At 48.0% G+C, this 20,949-nt stretch overlaps 5 non-coding genes across 5 annotated transcripts; all 5 read right to left on the bottom strand.

The window, feature by feature from the left end:
- Nucleotides 1-262: 262 nt before the first annotated feature.
- LOC141168025 (U4 spliceosomal RNA) lies at nucleotides 263-402 on the bottom strand. Its single transcript, XR_012251781.1, has one exon. It is a non-coding gene; the product is annotated as a U4 spliceosomal RNA (small nuclear RNA).
- A 6,327-nt stretch (nucleotides 403-6,729) lies between these two features.
- TRNAK-UUU (transfer RNA lysine (anticodon UUU)) lies at nucleotides 6,730-6,802 on the bottom strand. The gene has a single exon. It is a non-coding gene; the product is annotated as a tRNA-Lys (tRNA).
- Nucleotides 6,803-8,910: 2,108 nt separating this feature from the next.
- LOC141167820 (U4 spliceosomal RNA) lies at nucleotides 8,911-9,050 on the bottom strand. Its single transcript, XR_012251609.1, has one exon. It is a non-coding gene; the product is annotated as a U4 spliceosomal RNA (small nuclear RNA).
- A 4,139-nt stretch (nucleotides 9,051-13,189) lies between these two features.
- Nucleotides 13,190-13,328, bottom strand: LOC141167913 (U4 spliceosomal RNA). Its single transcript, XR_012251694.1, has one exon. It is a non-coding gene; the product is annotated as a U4 spliceosomal RNA (small nuclear RNA).
- Nucleotides 13,329-17,306: 3,978 nt separating this feature from the next.
- Nucleotides 17,307-17,445, bottom strand: LOC141168307 (U4 spliceosomal RNA). Its single transcript, XR_012252048.1, has one exon. It is a non-coding gene; the product is annotated as a U4 spliceosomal RNA (small nuclear RNA).
- Between the last annotated feature and the right edge of the window lie 3,504 nt (nucleotides 17,446-20,949).

Genomic DNA, 20,949 nt, shown 5'->3' on the forward strand with positions numbered 1-20,949 from the left:
CGCACTGAGCAGAAGAACAAAGATATTAGGTTGTTTTTACTGCAATCTAAATGCCGTGAAAATAAAACCCAAAGAAGATTGTCAGGATCACATTTATTTCCAATTTTTAAGCTCACAATACGGTAAAATAAAGACAAGTAATAATTCTTTCTGCAGAGAACAAATTCTCATTGGTATAGAAACATACCTGCAATGTTATCATTTCTAGAGAACTGTTACCTAACTATCAGCACACTTAGATCTACCATAACCACCTACTCAGTCTCCTGGGAGACTGTCAAAAATTGCCATGCTGACTGTATTACGAGCCCTCATGGCGGGGTATTGGGAAAAGTTTTCAACTAGCAATAATCACGCCTCGGATAAACCTCATGGGCTATGATACTGCCACTGCGCAAAGCTGGAGGCCATCTGTGAGGAGCTGCAGCCTCCGGATCTGGGGCTCTGTCTACACTGAGGAGAGACAAAGTCATTAGGGGGCTGTGGGAGCAAAGGATTCTGGGAGTGGATATGCTAATAACACCCCTCCCCTAAATCTGTAATGGAAGAAAGAAAAGCCCCCCAGGCTGGGGGAGGGGAGAGGGTTTATCCTCCATCTGATCATAGTGTCACCACCTCCTGCTATACAGACTGTCTGCTCCTGCGTCCTGGGGGAACCTTCACTTATGTGTTAGAGGATTGCATTACCAGGGACTTCCTGATGATGGCGCTAGAGCAGCTGAGAAGCAATACTGTCATGCCGTGACCATCTAATAACAAATTGTGATTAAATACCGCCATACCAGGACCGCATAATAACACCAAATAAAGACTGTATACCGCCATACCATGAGCACATTATAATACTAAATAGTGACTCATTACCGTCATACCAGGAACACATAATAACACCAAATAGGGACTGAATACCGCCACATAGTTCCTCTATACTGACCATCCACAAGTTCCTACTACGTGGAATATGTAACGAGCCCTCACTTATGTTCTAGTACATTACATTACCAGTGATCGCCTGTTGTTGGCGCCAAGAGAGTAGCGAACGAGAACAAGGTCACCACTAGTGTTGAGCGATACCTTCCGATATCAGGAAATATCGTATCGGATTGGATTGGGCCGATACCAAAAAAGTATCGGATATCGCCGATTCCGATACCGGAAACCAATGCAAGTCAATGGGACACAAATATCGGAATGAAAATAAACCCTTTCTTTCCTTGTAGGTTAATTCTACATGAAGTAAAACAACTAAGAATAATGTAGAATGACATGAAAAGCCGGCAATTCATCAGCGGCATTCACCGGTACCCGACAATTTACAACAGAAAGAATAGAGCTTCACACATAGATTAGGTAGATAGAACCATGTCAGTCACATATATATGAAGTACTGTGACAGTGTTGCTTACTGTACTTGTCATTTAGTGTAAAGGATTTATTTTAAAAAATATTAGTGTTTTCGTGCACCGTCTCTTTAAGAAAGCCGGCCGGCAATTCAGCATCTGTACCCGACAATTTATAATAGACAGAATAGAGCTTCACACATAGATTAGATAGATAGAAACATGTCAGTCACATATATATGAAGTACTGTGACAGTGTTGCTTACTGTACTTGTCATTTAGTGTAAAGGATTTATTTAAAAAAATATTAGTGTTTTCATGCACCGTCTCTTTAAGAAATCCGGCCGGCAATTCAGCATCTGTACCCGACAATTTATAATAGACAGAATAGAGCTTCACACATAGATTAGATAGATAGAAACATGTCAGTCACATATATATGAAGTACTGTGACAGTGTTGCTTACTGTACTTGTCATTTAGTGTAAAGGATTTATTTAAAAAAATAATAGTGTTTTCATGCACCGTCTCTTTAAAAAAGCCGGCCGGCAATTCAGCATCTGTACCCGACAATTTATAACAGACAGAATAGAGCTTCACACATAGATTAGATAGATAGAAACATGTCAGTCACATATATATGAAGCACAGTGATAGTGTTGGTTACTGTACTTGTCATTTAGTGTTAAAATAAAGGATTTATTTAAAAAAAAAATGGCGTGGGGTTCCCCTTAATTTTAGGCTCTAGCGGAGGTTAAGCAGACAGCTGGGGCAAATGTTTGAAGCCTGGGAAGGGGGTAATACCCACGGAGCTTCCCAGGCTACTAATATCAGCCCCCAGCTGAATACCTAGCCTTTACTAGCTATTAAAATGGGGGAACCCCCCAAAAAAAATAACGTGGGGTCCCCCCTAATTTAATAGCTAGCACAGGCTAGGCAGACAGCTGGGGGCTGATATTAATAGCCCAGGAAGGGTGCCATGAATATTGGCCCCCTCCCAGGCTAGAAACACCAGCCGTCAGCCGCCCCAGAAATGGCGCATCCATAGGATGCGCCAATTCTGGCACTTAGCCTCGCTCTTCCCACTGCCCTGTAGCGGTGGCAGTGGGGTAATAGGGCTGGGGTTGATGTCAGCTTATAATGCCAGATGACATCAAGCCCAGGTTAGTAATGGAGAGGCGTCTATAAGACACCCCCATTACTAACCCCATAGTCAAAGTTAAAGAAAAACACAAACACCCAGAATAAAGTCCTTTAATTGAAATAAACACACAATTCTTTATTGTTCTAAATTAAACCATACTTACCATCACGCCCATTCCAGCTGAAGCCAATGATCTCCTGCAATAAAAGAAAAATAATAAAGCAACATCATCCTTACCTTTCAATGGTTCCCAGGACAGCTCCAGCTCTGCTACATCGAGATGACAGGCTGGACCGCAGCAGAACGCTGCCATCCAGCCTGTCATCCCGCAGACACTGAGAAGCGCAGGCATGCTTGCGCTCCTCAGTGTCTCTCTGTGACGTCATCCAGATGAGCCGAGTTCATGTCCAATGAACTCAGCTCACCTCATGCACGTCACTGACAGCGTGGGAAAATTCTCCTGCACTCAGCGCTTCAGCGTGAGAATTCTCCCACGCTGTCAGTGACATACATGAGGTGAGGTCATGTCCAATGAACTCAGCTCACCTCATGCACGTCACTGACAGCGTGGGAAAATTCTCACGCTGAAGTGCTGAGTGCAGGAGAATTTTCCCACGCAGTCAGTGACGTACATGAGGTGAGCTGAGTTCATTGGACATGATCTCGGCTCATCTGGATGCCGTCACAGCCAGACACTGAGGAGTGGAAGTATGCCTGCGCTTCTCAGTGTCTGCGGGATGACAGGATGGATGGCAGCGTTCTGCTGCGGTCCAGCCTGTCATCTCGATGTAGCAGAGCTGAAGCTGTCGTGGGAGCCATGGAAAGGTAAGGATGAGGTTGCTTTATTATTTTTCTTTTATTGCAGGAGATCGTTGGCTTCAGCTGGAATGGGCGTGACGGTAAGTATGGTTTAATTTAGAACAATAAAGAATTGTGTGTTTATTTCAATTAAAGGACTTTATTCTGGGTGTTGTGTTTTTTTAAATACTTTACTAGAAATTCATGGTGGTCATGTCTAATATTGGCGTGACCCCATGAATTTCGGGCTTAGGGCCAGCTGATAATGCCAAGCTGACCTTAACCCCTTTATTACCCAGTGAGCCACCGCACCAGGGCCCTGGATGAGTTGGGTACAGCGCCAGAAGATGGCGCTTCTATGAACGCGCCATTTTCTGGGGCGGCTGCGGACTGCAATTTGCAGCGGGGGTGGCCCAGAAAGCTTGGGTCTCCCTGCGCTGCAGATTCCAGCCCCCAGCTGCCTAGTTGTATCTGGCTGGGCACAAAAATAGGGCGAAGCCCCACGCATTTTTTTTTTTAATTATTTCATGAAATTCATGGAATAATTAAAAAAAAAGGGCTTCCCTATATTGTTGTGTCCGGCTAGGTACAAATAGGCAGCTGGTGGTTGGGGGCAGCCCGTTCCTGCCTGCTGTACCTGACTGGACACAAATATAGGGCGAAGCCCCACATAATTTTTTTTTAATTATTTCATGAATTTCCTGAAATAATTAAAAAAAAATTGACGTGGGGCTTTGCACTATATTTGTGTCCAGTCAGGTACAGCAGGCAGGAATGGGCTGCCCCCAACCACCAGCTGCCTATTTGTACCTGGTTGGACACAACAATATAGGGAAGCCCTTTTTTTCTTAATTATTCCATGAATTTCATGAAATAATTAAAAAAAACAAAACGTGGAGCTTCTCCCTATTTTTGTGTCCAGCCAGGTACAACTAGACAGCTGGGGGATGGAATCTGCAGCGCAGGGAGGCCCAAGCTTTCTGCCCCCCCGCTGAAAATTGCAGTCTGCAGCCGCCCCGGAAAATGGCGCGTTCATAGAAGCTGGATGCTGTACCTGGCTGGCATACAAAAATATGGCGAAGCCCACGTCAAAAGTTTTGGGAAAAATTAATTAAAAAATAAATAATAATTTAGGGACTGCATCTTTATTAACTCCTCAAATGTCATTTAGTGTTAAAATAAAGGATTTATTTAAAAAAAAAATGGCGTGGGATCCCCCATAATTTTAGTCTCTAGCGGAGGTTAAGCAGACGGCTGGGGCAGATGTTTGAAGCCTGGGAAGGGGGTAAAACCCACGGAGCTTCCCAGGCTACTAATATCAGCCCCCAGCTGAATACCTAGCCTTTACTAGCTATTAAAATGGGGGACCCCCCCAAAAAAAATGACGTGGGGTCCCCCCTATTTTAATAGCTAGCAAAGGCTAGGCAGACAGCTGGGGGCTGATATTAATAGCCCAGGAAGGGTGCCATGAATAATGGCCCCCTCCCAGGCTAGAAACACCAGCCGTCAGCCGCCCCAGAAATGGCGCATCCATAGGATGCGCCAATTCTGGCACTTAGCCTCGCTCTTCCACGCTGCCCTGGTGCGGTGGCAGGGGGTAATAGTGGTGGGGTTCATGTCAGCGCCAGCTGCCATGAAGCCCAGGTTAGTAATGATGGGCGTCTATAAGACACCCCCATTACTAACCTACAAAGTGTTAAAAAGAAAAAACACACTACACCCAGAAAAAAATAATTTATTTGAAATAAAACACACAATTTTATTTAATTCTTAGTTTACTAAAAATAATAGTTACCTGTCCACGTTCCTGCGCTGATCTCCCATGCACAGCTGTCACATCTGGAGATGGTGACAGCTGTCATGGCTGCTGTAAGCTCACGCTGCCGGGAACACGTCCGCTCCCGGCAGCGGGAGCCACTGACTGAGGTCACCGGAGTGCATTCAGGCAGCGCAGCTCCGGAGACCTCCTTTACGGCACTGCTGTACCGTGGGAATTTCTCACGATACAGCAGGGCCGTAAAGGAGCTAACCGGAGCAGCGCTGCCTGAACTCCGGTGAACCCTTACGGCCCCGTCATTCTAGCGGCGGCAGCGGTTCAGAGCGGTCACATTCTATGTGGCTGCTCTGAACTGGAGATCTTCGTGGGACACTCGTGGACTACTACGGAGGGGTAAGGATAAGGTTGTGGTTTATTATTTTATATTTTATTACAGGAGATCGATGGCTTCGGGGAATTAGGTGTCTAGGTGAGTATAGGTGTAGTTTTTTATTTTTTACTTTATTTTAGGTGGCGATCGGCGGGGACAGGTAATGTATGAACTAATTTCTTTTAGGTAACCACTGGCCACCAATGACATGTATTTAACATTTATTGGGGACACAGTAGGGCAATTTAAATAGCAGGATCAGGCTGATGGGAACTACTGCTCCCATCGAGCTGATCCTGCTGGCAGGAGTGGACGGGGGACAGACATAGGCCGATGGGAGTAGTAGTGTCACATCGGCCTATGTCTGCCTGCACGCACAGACACCGCGCACACCCGCACAAACATCGCACACACACCCCGCACACACACCCCGCACACACACCCCGCACAGACACCCCGCACACACACCCCGCACACATCGCACAGACACCGCACACACCCGCACAAACATCGCACACACACCCCGCACACACACCCCGCACACACACTAATCATGACGGGTCTGGGAGGTGAGGCTGACCTGTGCGGCCGTGGGAAAGTTCATGTGAGTTCATGCAGTCAAGCATGAACTCACATGAACCCTCTGAGGGCACCGCGGCGACTTCAAATGAACAGCTGATCGGCATCACCTGATACCTCAGCTGTTCATTTGAAATAACCGGCGGGAAAGCGCAGCACAGAACGGGAAAGCCGGCGGTGAAGTCTTTTCACTGCCGGCTTCCCCGCCCGGGTCCTTCGCTCCTTGGTGCTGCGCTCCCCGCCCGGTCCTAACTTACGATCGGGATGGGAGGTGGCGAGGGGAGCGGAGGATCGGGGTGGGAGGCTGCGGGGAAGCAGTATGGGGCTGTGTGATTGTTTAAAAGCCGGCGGCTTTTTACTGCGCGCCGGCTTTTAAACAATCAGGAGAATTCTCCCCCGCTGGGATGGCATTCTGATGACAGGCTGGATCGCGCTGCCATCCAACTTGTCATCCTTCACAGACACTGCAGAGCGCAGGCATTATGGGAACTTCCGATTCCGGTATCCGATATTGTAAAAGTATCGGAATTAAGTATCGGAATTCCGATACCGCGAATATCGGCCGATACCCGATATTACAGTATCGGAATGCTCAACACTAGTCACCACCCAAAACTAAATGAAATCAAAGAACAGTAACCGTCGCCATCATTTGTCCTTCCCTAGGTCTCTTATATCCTTTAGAAATAGTGTTTATTGGTTTCATCTTTATTAAAAGCTTCCGCCCAAACAGGGACTTGAACCCTGGACCCTCAGATTAAAAGTCTGATGCTCTACCGACTGAGCTATCCGGGCTTCTGTACATGATCTCTGGCACAATGACTTTCTCCTGTATTATCGGCCGTCTGCTCCTCCTTTCTGGTTACAGACTATCACCACTCACCACTATACGTTCTGTCCATTGGTTTCTACGTCCTGGAAGGGAACCGTCTCTTCTGTATTCCAGACCTGTCCAGCAATGCAGAGATGATCCCATAAGACTTAACGATTGAATTAGAGGGAGGACGTCATCAGGGACTTATAATGAACTGGGGGTAGGGGAGGATGATATCAAGGATTTATAATTAATTGGGTGATTGGGGAGGATGCTATACAGAGGCTTATAGTAAACCAGAGGGTGGGGAAGGAGGCTATAAGGGACTTATTATGAATTGGGTTGTGGGGGAAGACACTAACAGGAGGAGGACGCTATCAAGGACATATTATGAACTAGGGGTGGAAGAGAACACTATACAGGGACTTTTCAATGCATTGCGGTCGGGGAGTCTGTTATCAGGGACTTATGATGAATTGGAGGGGTTGGGTGGAGAATGCCATAAGGGACTTTCAATTAATTGGTGGTGGTGGGAGGATGTTATCAGGTTAGCAAAGCCCACTAGGGGTACAAGAATCCAATGAATTTAAGTAGGGGTAAGCCGGATCAGATTTGGTAAATAAAATCTCACTTTTAATATTCAAGATTAAAATATGGGTACCAATATCTCACAATGACATATACAGATATTAAAGTGACAAAGTGAACTTGTCCTCAATTATAAAATAGTTGGATCTTACCATTAGAAGTTTTCAATCAGCAAAAACATCACACAGGAGGGAGAAAAGGGAAATAAAGTCAGACAGGTAAAGCTACGTTCCCTGTCGTGCCCAATGCAATATCTCCCCGTCCTGACAAGGACAGTGCCCGAGTGCGACCTATCCCTCTAATAATGTCCTTGTACAAACCCTCCATACGCATTTCATCAACCTGTAACGGGAGACTCCTCAGGGGAGAAGAATGTATATAAAGGCAATAGATTATGTAACAGTATCACAGCCCCTTTATGTGGCAGAGTGCTGACAGAGTGCTGACAATAGCAGAGTGCTGACAGAGTGCTGACAGAATGCTGACAAGAGTGCTGACAGAGTGCTGACAGAGCGCTGACAAGAGTGCTGACAATAGCAGAGTGCTGACAGAGTGCTGACAGAATGCTGACAAGAGTGCTGACAGAGTGCTGACAGAGTGCTGACAATAGCAGAGTGCTGACAGAGTGCTGACAATAGCAGAGTGCTGACAGAGTGCTGACAGAGTGCTGACAGCGCTGACAGAGTGCTGACAGAATGCTGACAATAGTGCTGACAGAGTGCTGACAGATTGCTGACAGAGTGCTGACAAGAGTGCTGACAGAGTGCTGACAAGAGTGCTGACAGAGTGCTGACAGAATGCTGACAGAGTGCTGACAGAATGCTGACAAGTGTGCTGACAGTGCTGACAGCGCTGACAGAGTGCTGACAGAATGCTGACAAGAGTGCTGACAGAATGCTGACAAGAGTGCTGACAGAGTGCTGACAGAATGCTGACAAGAGTGCTGACAGAATGCTGACAGAGTGCTGACAAGAGTGCTTTGCAGCACATGGAGCAAATGCTTCATAATCTATTCCCTTTATATACATTCATCTCCCCTGAGGAGCCCCCATTACAGGACACTATCAGGGACTTATAATGATAACAACTAATAATAGTGAATGAATAGCACTGTATCATAGACACATAATAGTATCACATAGTGGCTGAATATCGCTATACCATGAACATAATATAACAGCAAACAGTTTTTGAATACCGCCAAACCATGAAAATATAGAAACACCAAACAATGACTTTATTACCGCCATACCATGACCACATAATAATAAAAACAACTAAAGCATGACTCCATATGGAGAAATCTCCGGGGAAGCAGCTGACTAGATAGTAATCCTGTAATTGATCCCGCACGTTTCTTTGCTGATTCTCTTGTCCTCAGGGAAGTGAAATGTTACTTATAATTCTCAGCCCGACACATGTAACATACGGCTCCAATACAACTGTATACACGTAACTATATCCGATAAACAATTCTTTTAATACTAACACCATTATTCAGTGTCCTGGGAGACTGTCAAAAATTGCCATGCTGACTGTATTACGAGCCCTCATGGCGGGGTATTGGGAAAAGTTATCAACTAGCAATAATCACGACTCGGATAAACCTCATGGGCTATGATACTGCCACTGCGCAAAGCTGGAGGCCATCTGTGAGGAGCTGCGGCCTCCGGATCTGGGGCTCTGTCTACACTGAGGAGAGACAACGTCATTAGGGGGCTGTGGGAGCAAAGGATTCTGGGAGTGGATATGCTAATAACACCCCTCCCCTAACTCTGTAATGGAAGAAACAAAAGCCCCCCAGGCTGGGGGAGGGGAGGGGGTTCATCCTCCATCTGACCATAGTGTCACCACCTGCTGCTATACAGACTGTCTGCTCCTGTGTCCTGGGGGAACCTTCACTTATGTGTTACAGGATTGTATTACCAGGAACTTCCTGATGATGGCGCAAGAAGAGCAGCTGAGAGGCAATACTGTCATGCTGTGACCATATAATCACAAATAGTGATTAAATACCGCCATATATTAACCCTCCCTATCGATCCTACCTTCAAATTATCTGCTAACCTTAAAGGTTCACATACTTTTGTCACTCACAGACATGTGAGATTGGATTATTTTCTTTAAAAAAAAGTGTAAAAGTTTAATGTTTTGGACTCATTTGATTTGGTTCTTCATCCACTTGTGAAAAGCTGATGTCGTTTTAGGTCAAATTTATGCAGAAATTAGGAAAATTCTGATGTGGGGAAAGATACTAAGAGGGTCTCATAATGAACTGGGGGTGGGAGAGGACGCTATCAATGACATGTTATGAAATAGGGGTGGAAGAGAACACTAAACAGGGACTTATGATGAATTGGGGGTCGGGGAGGCTGTTACCAGAAGTTTATAATGAAAAAAAACTAAAAAATAGTGACTGTACCATAAACACCCAATAATACCAAATAGTGACTGAATAATACCACAATACTATGAACACACAAAAGGAAATAGTGACACCGCCATAACATGACCATATAATAGCACCCCAAAACCATAACATGACTCTATTTGGAGTAATCTCCAGGGAAGCAGCTGACGAGATATTAATTCTGTAATTGATTCTCCACATTTCTTTGCTTATTCTTTTGGTCTTAGGCACTGGCGTAACGCCAATGGCGGCAGGCCACACCACTGCTATGGGGCCCCTTGAGCCGTGGGGCCGCAACGGCCCATCACTGCAGCAGGCCCTCACCGCACTGTGCCCCGTCTCTGCCCGTTAGCACCAGTACTGCCCGCCCACACAGAATAATGGGGGTGGAAGCATCTACTGACTTGCTGATGGCCGGAGGGGGGGCCTAGTGCAAGCAATGATGATGGTGGAGGGAGCGTCAGCAGACATTTCCACCCCCATCATTCTTGCTCGGTGTCTGACGTGTCAGAACAGCGGACACGATGACGTCATTACAGGGCGCCCGCTGCTCCTAGATGTCCGGCGCTTCCCACTGCACGCTGAGGAGACCGGATCATCAGGTGGAACTAGGAGAGGTGAGTACTGTATTTTTTTTTTAAATCAGTGACCGGTGGCCATAATACAGTATGAGGAGTGCATTATACTGTATGTAGGACCATGGGGGTGCATTATACTGTATGGAGGATCATGGGGGTGCATAGTACCGTATGGAGTAACATGATGGCGCATACTACTGTATGTAGGATCATAGGGATGCATTATATTGTGTGGCGTACCATGGGGGTACATTATGCTGTACGGAGGACCATGGGGGCACATTATACTGTATGGAGGATCATGGGGTGCATTCTACTGTATGGAGGACCATTGGTGTGCATACTGCTGTATGGAGGATAATGGGGGTGCATTATATTGTATGGAGGATCATGGCGGTGCATACTACTGTATGGAGAATCAAGGGGGTACATACTACTGTATGGAGTATCATGAGGGTGCATTTTACTGTACGAAGGATCATGGGGGTACATACTACTGTATGGAGGACCATGGAAGTGCATACTACTGTATGGAGGATCACGGGGGTGCATACTACTGTATAGAGAACAATGGGGGTGCATACTACTGTATGGAGGATCATGGGGGTGCATACTACTGTATGGAGGACCATGGGAATGCATACTACTGTATGGAGGATCATGGGGGTCCATACTACTGTATGGAGAACAATGGGGGTGCATACTACTGTATGGAGGATCATGGGGGTGCATACTACTGTATGGAGGACCATGGGAGTGCATTCTACTGTATGGAGTATCATGGGGGTGCATACTACTGTTTGGAGGATCATGGGGGTATATACTACTGTATGGAGAACCATGGGGGTGCATACTACTGTATGGAGGATCATGGGGGTGCATACTACTGTATGGAGAACCATGGGAGTGCATACTACTGCATGGACGACCATGTGGGGTGCATTATATTGTGGGAAGGACAATGGGGGTGCATTATTCTGTTTGAAGGATCACGGTGGGTGCATTATATTGTGTGGAGGGCCATGGGGGTGCATTGTACTGTATGGAGGACCATAGGGATGCATCAGGCCTGGCGTCAGCACGTGGCGCACTCGGGCAAGTGCGGGGGCCACTCGTCATCAGGCACCCCGGCGCGCTATGAGGCCTGTGGGCGGGGGAGTCTGATGCCAGCGCCTGCAACTGCCCTCCCTCCACCCGCTTGCTCAGGGCCCCAGCACAATACTTACTTCTCCCCATTCCTCCACAGATCCTGTATCTTCCGCTTCTCCTGACTGTGATGTCTCAGGTCAGATGGCGCGATGGCGTCTTTCCAGCGCGTCCTCTCCTGCGCAGAGAGCGGGAAGAATGCAACGCTGAGGAGTCCGGAGTAGAGTAGCGGCAGCAGCAGCAGGAGAGATGAGGTGAGGTGAGTATTTTATTTTTTTCATTTAATAGGGGCATGGAGCATTGTAAGGGGGCCCAGCCGGCATGGAGCATTATGTGGGGCCCAACCTGCATGGAGCATTAGATGGGGCCCAGCCTGCATGGAGCATTATATGGGGCCCATTCTGCATGGCGCATTATATGGGGCCCAGTATTCTGCATGGAGCATTATATGGGGCCATTTTTCTGCATGGAGCATTATATGGGGCTCATAATACTGTATGGAGCATTATATGGGTCTCATAATACTGTATCGAGGACTATATGGGGCTCATATACTGTATGGAGGACTATGTGGGGCCCATAATATTGTATGGAGGACTATATAGGGCCTATAATACTGTATGGAGGACTATACTGTCCGGTCTGCACTGTACGCTGCAAGCAGTCGTCGGTTTCTGAGAGATTGTAGAATTTACAATAGATATCAGTCATGTAATGTAAGAAGTGAGTGAAATCTTTGCATTGTATTATATCTACATTCCTCTACCTCATCTGTGCATCATGAATCGTGGTGTGTGTTAAAGGGGCCCACTGAGACGCTTTTAAGCAGGGCCCACGAAAACCTGGAGCCGGCCCTGGGGATCATTATACTGTATGGAGGACCATGGGGGTGCATTATTTTGTATGGCTGTATGGAGGACCATGGGGGTGCATTATATTGTAAGGAGGACCATGGGGAGTGCACTATATTTTATGGAGGATCATGGGTAATGCATTATACTATATGGAGAGTTATGGGGGACGCATTATACTATATGGAAGGCTATGTGGGGGTCCATTATACTGTATGCAAGCAATTATACAGTGTGAAGGTTTGTGTGGGGACCATCTTACTGTTTGGAGGGCTAGTGCGGGCCATTATACAATGGGGAGAAGTGTGGGGCCATTATACTGTATGTAGGGCTGTGTGGGGGTCACACTTGGGGGATCATACTGTGTTAGGGTCACCATATGTTGCCTTGGGAGTTGAAGTGGGGAACAGTAGGGTCATTTTACTGCGCATTTGGAGGCTAATGTGGAGGAATTCACCATGGGGGTATCATACTGTGTTTGGGGGGCACTTTTGTTGGCATCATACTTTATGGGGACAATGAAAGAGGAATCTGGGACTTCACCAGGAGGAAAATTACTAAGTAAAGGCTGGAAGGTTGTGAGATCTGCTCTTCTGCACCCCCGACAATTATTACTTTTTTTGGGGGGTGGCAATTATAACTTCTTCTGTGGGGCCCCAAGATTTCTATGTACGCCCTTAGCATTATGGAAGAACAACTTTACATATAATTCTCAGCCCAACAAATACAACTGTATATAGAATTACTCCAGTTAAACAGGAATAACACCTCTTCTACTATTAACCACCTACTCAGTCTCCTGGGAGACTGTTAAAAATGACATGCTGACGGTATTACGAGCCCTCATGGTGGGGTATTGGGAAAAGTTTTAAACTAGCAATAATCACGCCTCGGATAAACCTCATGGGCTATGATACTGCCACTGCGCAAAGCTGGAGGCCATCTGTGAGGAGCTGCGGCCTCCGGATCTGGGGCTCTGTCTACACTGAGGAGAGACAAAGTCATTAGGGGGCTGTGGGAGCAAAGGATTCTGGGAGTGGATATGCTAATAAACCCCTCCCCTAAGTCTGTAATGGAAGAAAGAAAAGCCCCCCAGGCTGGGGGAGGGGAGGGGGTTCATCCTCCATCTGACCATAGTGTTACCACCTCCTACTATACAGACTGTTTGCTCCTGCGTCCTGGGGGAACCTTCACTTATGTGTTACAGGATTGCATTACCAAGAACTTCCTGATGATGGCGCAAGAAGAGCAGCTGAGAAGCAATACTGTCATGCTGTGACCATATAATAACAAATAGTGATTAAATACCGCCATATATTAACCCTCCCTATCGATCCTACCTTCAAATTATCTGCTAACCTTAAAGGTTCACATACTTTTGTCACTCACAGACATGTGAGATTGGATTATTTTCTTTAAAAAAAAGTGTAAAAGTTTAATGTTTTGGACTCATTTGATTTGGTTCTTCATCCACTTGTGAAAAGCTGATGTCGTTTTAGGTCAAATTTATGTAGAAATTAGGAAAATTCTGATGTGGGGAAAGATACTAAGAGGGTCTCATAATGAACTGGGGGTGGGAGAGGACGCTATCAATGACATGTTATGAAATAGGGGTGGAAGAGAACACTAAACAGGGACTTATGATGAATTGGGGGTCGGGGAGGCTGTTACCAGAAGCTTATAATGAAAAAAAACTAAAAAATAGTGACTGTACCATAAACACCCAATAATACCAAATAGTGACTGAATAATACCACAATACTATGAACACACAAAAGCAAATAGTGACTGTAACACCGCCATAACATGACCATATAATAGCACCCCAAAACCATAACATGACTCTATTTGATTTGGAGTAATCTCCAGAGAACAGCTGACAAGATATTAATTCTGTAATTGATTCTCCATATTTCTTTGCTTAATCTTTTGGCCTTAGGCACTGGCGTACCGCCAATGGCGGCAGGCCACACCACTGCTATGGGGCCCCTTGAGCCGTGGGGCCGCAACGGCCCATCACTGCAGCAGGCCCTCACCGCACTGTGCCCCGTCTCTGCCCGTTAGCACCAGTACTGCCCGCCCACACAGAATAATGGGGGTGGAAGCATCTACTGACTTGCTGATGGCTGGAGGTGGGACCTAGTGCAAGCAATGATAATGGTGGAGGGAGCGTCAGCAGACATTTCCACCCCCATCATTCTTGCTCGTTGTCTGACGTGTCAGAGCATCGGGCGCGATGACGTCGTTACAGGGTGCCCGCTGCTCCGAGATGTCCGGCGCTTCACACCGCACGCTGAGGAGACCGGAGCATCAGGTGGAACCAGGAGAGGTGAGTACTGTATTTTTTTTTTAAATCAGTGACCGTTGGCCATAATACAGTATGAGGAGTGCATTATGCTGTATGTAGGACCATGGGGGTGCATTATACTGTATGGAGGATCATGCGGGTGCATAGTACCATATGGAGTAACATGATGGCGCATACTACTGTATGTAGGATCATAGGGGTGCATTATATCATATGGCGTACCATGGGGGTACATTATGCTGTATGGAGGACCATGGGGGCACATTATACTGTATGGAGGATCATGGGGTGCATTCTACTGTATGGAGGACCATTGGGGTGCATACTGCTGTATGGAGGATAATGGGGGTGCATTATATTGTATGGAGGATCTTGGCCGTGCATACTACTGTATGGAGAATCAAGGGGGTACATACTACTGTATGGAGGATCATGAGGGTGCATTTTACTGTATGGAGGATCATGGTTGTGCATACTACTGTATGGAGGACCATGGGAGTGCATACTACTGTATGGAGAACCATGGGGGTGTATACTACTGTATGGAGGATCATGGGGGTGCATACTACTGTATGGAGGATCATGGGGGGTATATACTACTGTATGGAGGACCATGGGAGTGCATACTACTGTATGGAGTACCATTGGTGTGCATACTACTGTATGGAGGATCATGGGGGTGCATACTACTGTATGGAGAACCATGGGGGTGCATACTACTGCATGGAGGACCATGTGGGGCGCATTATATTGTGGGAAGGACCATGGGGGTGCATTATACTGTTTGGAGGATCACGGTGGGTGCATTATATTGTGTGGAGGACCATGGGGGTGCATTATACTGTATGGAGGACCATAGGGGTGCATCAGGCCTGGCGTCAGCACCTGGCGCACTCGGGCAAGTGCGGGGGCCACTCGCCATCAGGCACCCCGGCGCGCTATGAGGCCTGTGGGCGGGGGAGTCTGATGCCAGCGCTTGCGACTGCCCTCCCCCCACACGCTTGCTCAGGACCCCGGCACAATACTTACCTCTTCCCATTCCTCCACAGATTCTGTATCTTCCGCTTCTCCTGACTGTGATGTCTCAGGTCAGATGGCAAGATGATGTCTTTCCAGAGCGCCCTCTCCTGAGCAGTCACAGCGCAGAGAGCGGGAAGAATGCAACGCTGAGGAGTCCGGAGTAGAGTAGCTGCAGCAGCAGCAGGAGAGATGAGGTGAGGTGAGTATTCTATTTTTTTCATTTAATAGGGGCATGGAGCATTGTAGGGGGGCCCAGCCTGCATGGAGCATTAGATGAGGCCCAGCCTGCATGGAGCATTATATGGGGACAATACAGCATGGAGCATTATATGGGGTCCATTCTGCATGGCACATTATATGGGGCCCAGTATTCTGCATGGAGCATCATATGGGGCCATTTTTCTGCATGGAGCATTATATGGGGCTCATAATACTCTATGGAGGACTATATGGGGCTCATATACTGTATGGAGGACTATGTGGGGCCCATAATATTGTATGGAGGACTATATAGGGCCCATAATACTGTATGGAGGACTATACTGTCCGGTCTGCACTGTGCGCTGCAAGCATTCGCCGGTTTCTGAGATATTGTAGAATTTACAATAGATATCAGTCATGTAATGTAAGAAGTGAGTGACATCTTTGCATTGTATTATATCTACATTCCTCTACCTCATCTGTGCATCATGAATCGTGGTATGTGTTAAAGGGGCCCACTGAGACGCTTTCGAGCAGGGCCCACGAAAACCTGGAGCCGGCCCTGGGGATCATTATACTGTATGGAGGACCATGGGGGTAAATTATTCTGTATGGCTGTATGGAGGACTATGGGGGTACATTAATTTGTATGTAGGACCATGGGGGTGCATTATATTGTATGGAGGACCATGGGAAGTGCACTATATTTTATGGAGGATCATGGGGAATGCATTATACTATATGGACAGTTAGGGGGGACGCATTATACTATATGGAAGGCTATGTGGGGGTCCATTATACTGTATGCAAGCAATTATACAGTGTGAAGGTTTGTGTGGGGGCCATCTTACTGTTTGGAGGGCTAGTGCGGGCCATTATACAGTGGGGAGAGGTGTGGGGCCATTATACTGTATGTAGGGCTGTGTGGGGGTCACACTTGGGGGATCATACTGTGTTAGGGTCACCATATGTTGCCTTGGGAGTTGAAGTGGGGTACAGTAGGGTCATTTTACTGCGCATGTGGAGGCTAATGTGGAGGAATTCACCATGGGGGTATCATACTGTGTTTGGGGGGCACTTTTGTTGGCATCATACTTTATGGGGACAATGAAAGAGGAATCTGGGACTTCACCAGGAGGAAAATTACTAAGTAAAGGCTGGAAGGTTGTGAGATCTGCTCTTCTGCACCCCCGACAATTATTACTTTTTTTTTGGTGGTGGGGCCCCATGATTTCTATGTACGCCCTTAGCATTATGGAAGTACAACGTTATATATAATTCTCAGCCCGACAAATACAACAAACAGCTCCAATACAACTGTATATAGAATTACTCCAGTTAAACAGCAATAACTCTTTTTCTACTATTAACCACCTACTCAGTCCTCTGGGAGACTGACAAAAATTGCCATGCTGACTGTATTACGAGCCCTCATGGCGGGGTATTGGGAAAAGTTTTCAACTAGCAATAATCACGCCTCGGATAAACCTCATGGGCTATGATACTGCCACTGCGCAAAGCTGGAGGCCATCTGTGAGGAGCTGCGGCCTCCGGATCTGGGGCTCTGTCTACACTGAGGAGAGACAAAGTCATTAGGGGCCTGTGGGAGCAAAGGATTCTGGGAGTGGATATGCTAATAACGCCCCTCCCCTAAGTCTGTAATGGAAGAAAGAAAAGCCCCCCAGGCTGGGGGAGGGGAGAGGGTTCATCCTCCATCTGACCATAGTGTCACCACCTCCTGCTATACAGACTGTCTGCTCCTGCGTCCTGGGGGAACCTTCACTTATGTGTTAGAGGATTGCATTACCAGGGACTTCCTGATGATGGCGCTAGAGCAGCTGAGAAGCAATACTGTCATGCTGTGACCATCTAATAACAAATTGTGATTAAATACCGCCATACCAGGAACACATAATAACACCAAATAGGGGCTGAATACCGCCACATAGTTCCTCTATACTGACTGTCCACAAGTTCCTATGACGCGCCCCTGGGCCTGTGTCGCGCTGCGTTGCGCACGCGGGAGCTTACCCGGAGCCGGATCTCTTGAGGGTTGTAGTCTCGTGGCGGCGACCCGGTCCGTGCCCAGGGAGTCAAACTGAGCGGCGATGTACTAGCAGTAGATGGTTGGTGACTACGCCACCCGTTGAATGCAGCTATGGAGCTGCCGCTGCAGGGCAGACCGCTGAGGCGGTGGAAGGATGGTGCAGCGTGGATGGTATAACCCCCAACGGGAGGGGTATGGCCTCAGGGCAGCCGACGTGGATGATGGGGGTAGCAGGAACCACTCAGAGACGGTGCGGTGTAGTTCAGGGTCTTTACTGGTGACAAAGATAGACCCTCCCGGAGTACTTGCTAGTGATAGGGGCCTGGTCAGTCCTTGAGCAGATGGGATCTCCCCTGGCCAGGCGGAGTTGTAGGCCTTCTCAACTAACTGTACTCTTCTGGCTACCATGCTAGAGGCGGGAATAAGTAGCCCACGTCCCTGAGTGTACCGTGTGGTGCTCACCCGTATGGCCGGTGACTCGGGGCCTTCTAATGGCTTCCGCTCCACGATGGCGGTGCTGGTCCCACGCGTGTGACCGTGCCTTCGGGCTTCTGGGCCAGAGGACCTGAAATCCTCTGCCGGACGGTTTCTGCTGCTGGGTAGGAGTTAGTCCCCACAGCCTCGGACTCCGGGTCCGGTAAGAAATCTTCTCAGTCAGGGCGAGCTCTGCAGCTGCCAGCCCCTGACTCGTTGTAACACTGCTCCCCACAGAGCTCCTGATGTTTCTTGCTATGCTGCTTCTCTTCTCTACTCTTGTTCTGTCTTCTTTCTCACTCACCCTGCCTCAGCCCCGGGTTTATATAGGGGAAGTCCTTCCCCTCCCAAGACTGGGCAGGAGGTGTGGCATGCACAGGATCCCTGACCAAAGGACTTCCCACCTGCTCTCAGACGTAATCTCTCTATCACTGTGGCAACCAGACCCCTGGGGTGTCACATTCCCCCCTAGTGAAATTTAGTACTCCGGGACTAAACATATTTTTTTAGAAAAACATAACAAGGTATAACAATAACAATACAATAAGAAAAACACATAAGATGGTTACGGCGTGTCCGCAACCGGGTGCAGTTTTGAAAAGCAAGGTGTCCATTTCACCAAAACAGGGAGACGTAACCAGGTAGGGGCCTGTCCTGCCCCGAGTCCTTAACAGTCTTTAGTCCATCCTGGGTTACGCTCCAACTATGTACAAGGATTCCCGGTAAATCCACCAAGGACTCCTAAAAAGAACTAGAAACACAAAATTATACACAAGCAACTATAAACAAGTAAACATTATAAGATAGCTTAAACATTTAGATCCTCCAACGTGCGGGTAGCTGGCCTCTAGTGGCCCTAGTGGACCTACGGAGCTGACTGTCTGGCCCTGAACTACAGGGTGTAGGAGCTGTCAAGGGTAAACTGGGCAGCTGTCTATGGGCCCTCTGGCTCACTAGGGGTATGGCAGGCTCACTATAAGCAGAGGGTTGATTTTCCGGGTCTGCTTGTGTAGAGTCTTCTGCCTCCTGGACCGGCTGTTCTTCCAGCTCTACCGGTTGCTCCGTAGGTTCTTGGGATGATGGTTGGAGGAAGGTGAGTACGGGTACCACAACTGCACCATTGACTTGAGTCCAAGACCGAGGGAAGTCCCCGAGCACGGTACTAACCATATCTTCCCTTTCCTCTTCGGGTCGATGGTCTTCTTGTTCCTCTTCAGGGTTCCTCAGTTGTTCGGGACACTTCTTCAGGTGGTCCCGGGATACAATGGCTGTGGTTTCCCCTCCGTCTTTACTGATGGTACAGACCTTCGGGTTTTCGTGGCTTGAGGGCAGTACGGTGTACGGGTCCTTCTCCCACTGGTCGTCCAACTTGTGGAGCCGTCTCTTCCTCTTCAAGACCTGCTCTCCGGGTACCAGGGGAACAGCGGGAGCATACTGGTTGTAAGTTTTCTCTTGTCTTTCCCTAGCCTGACAGAGACTTCGCTCCACGCTCTCCTGTACTCTCCGGTACTGCTGCTGCCTCTCTGTGTCCCAGTCTGTTTCTGGTGAAGTGTCCTCGGGTGTCAGGACTCCCATTTCCAGGTCAACAGGTAACTTACCAGGTCTTGCCCTCATTAGGTAAGCCGGGGTACAGTTGGTGGAACCTACCGGGATGTGGTTGTATAGGTCCACCAGATCGGGCAACTTTTCAGGCCACAGACTGCGTTCTTCCAGGGGCAACGTTTTTAGAAGATCCATTACCACCTGGTTCATTTTTTCACAAAGTCCATTAGTCTGCGGATGGTAGGGTGTCGTCCTTATCTTCCGGCAGCCATACAGATTGCAGAATTCCTGGAAGACCTCCGCTTCAAAGGCAGGTCCCTGGTCCGTCAGCACTTGGTCCGGGTACCCGTGTGGACGGCAAAAGTGCTGCTGGAAGGCTCTAGCTGCTGTTTGAGCCGTTAAGTCCTTGACCGGGACGACAACCAGAAACCGGGAGTAATGATCCACGATGGTTAACGCGTAGACGTAGCCACTTCTGCTTGGGGTCAGTTTTACATGATCCAAGGCTACCAGTTCCAACGGTTGCCGGGTGACGATGGACTGCAGGGGAGTCTTCTGGCTGGCGCGGTCCTTCCTTCTCAGGTTGCACGGGCCACAGTCTCTGCACCACTTCTCAATGGTTCCCCTCATGCCTACCCAGTGGAATCGCTCGCGCAGCAGGAACTCCAGCTTCTTCCACCCGAAGTGTCCAGCTCCGTCGTGGTATGCCTCCATCACCATGGCTGCGTCTCTTCGTGGCACCACTACTTGCCAGAGTAATTCATGCGTCCGGGAGTTAACCATTCTGCGGCACAACTTCCCTTTGTAAAGGAACAGTCGACTCTTCTCTGCCCATAGTTGTTTGGCTTCCTCCGGAGCGTCTGGTTCAAGGCGAGCCTCCGGCCGAGTCAGCATCTCCTTCACCAGTCGGACGGCAGGGTCGCTGTCTTGCGTTTCCGCCCAGTTGTAGTGAGGTAAGGGGTT

The sequence above is a fragment of the Phyllobates terribilis genome, unplaced genomic scaffold (genome assembly GCF_046119375.1).
Source record: "Phyllobates terribilis strain yellow unplaced genomic scaffold, ASM4611937v1 Scaffold_11__3_contigs__length_659146591, whole genome shotgun sequence".
NCBI lineage: Eukaryota > Metazoa > Chordata > Amphibia > Anura > Dendrobatidae > Phyllobates > Phyllobates terribilis.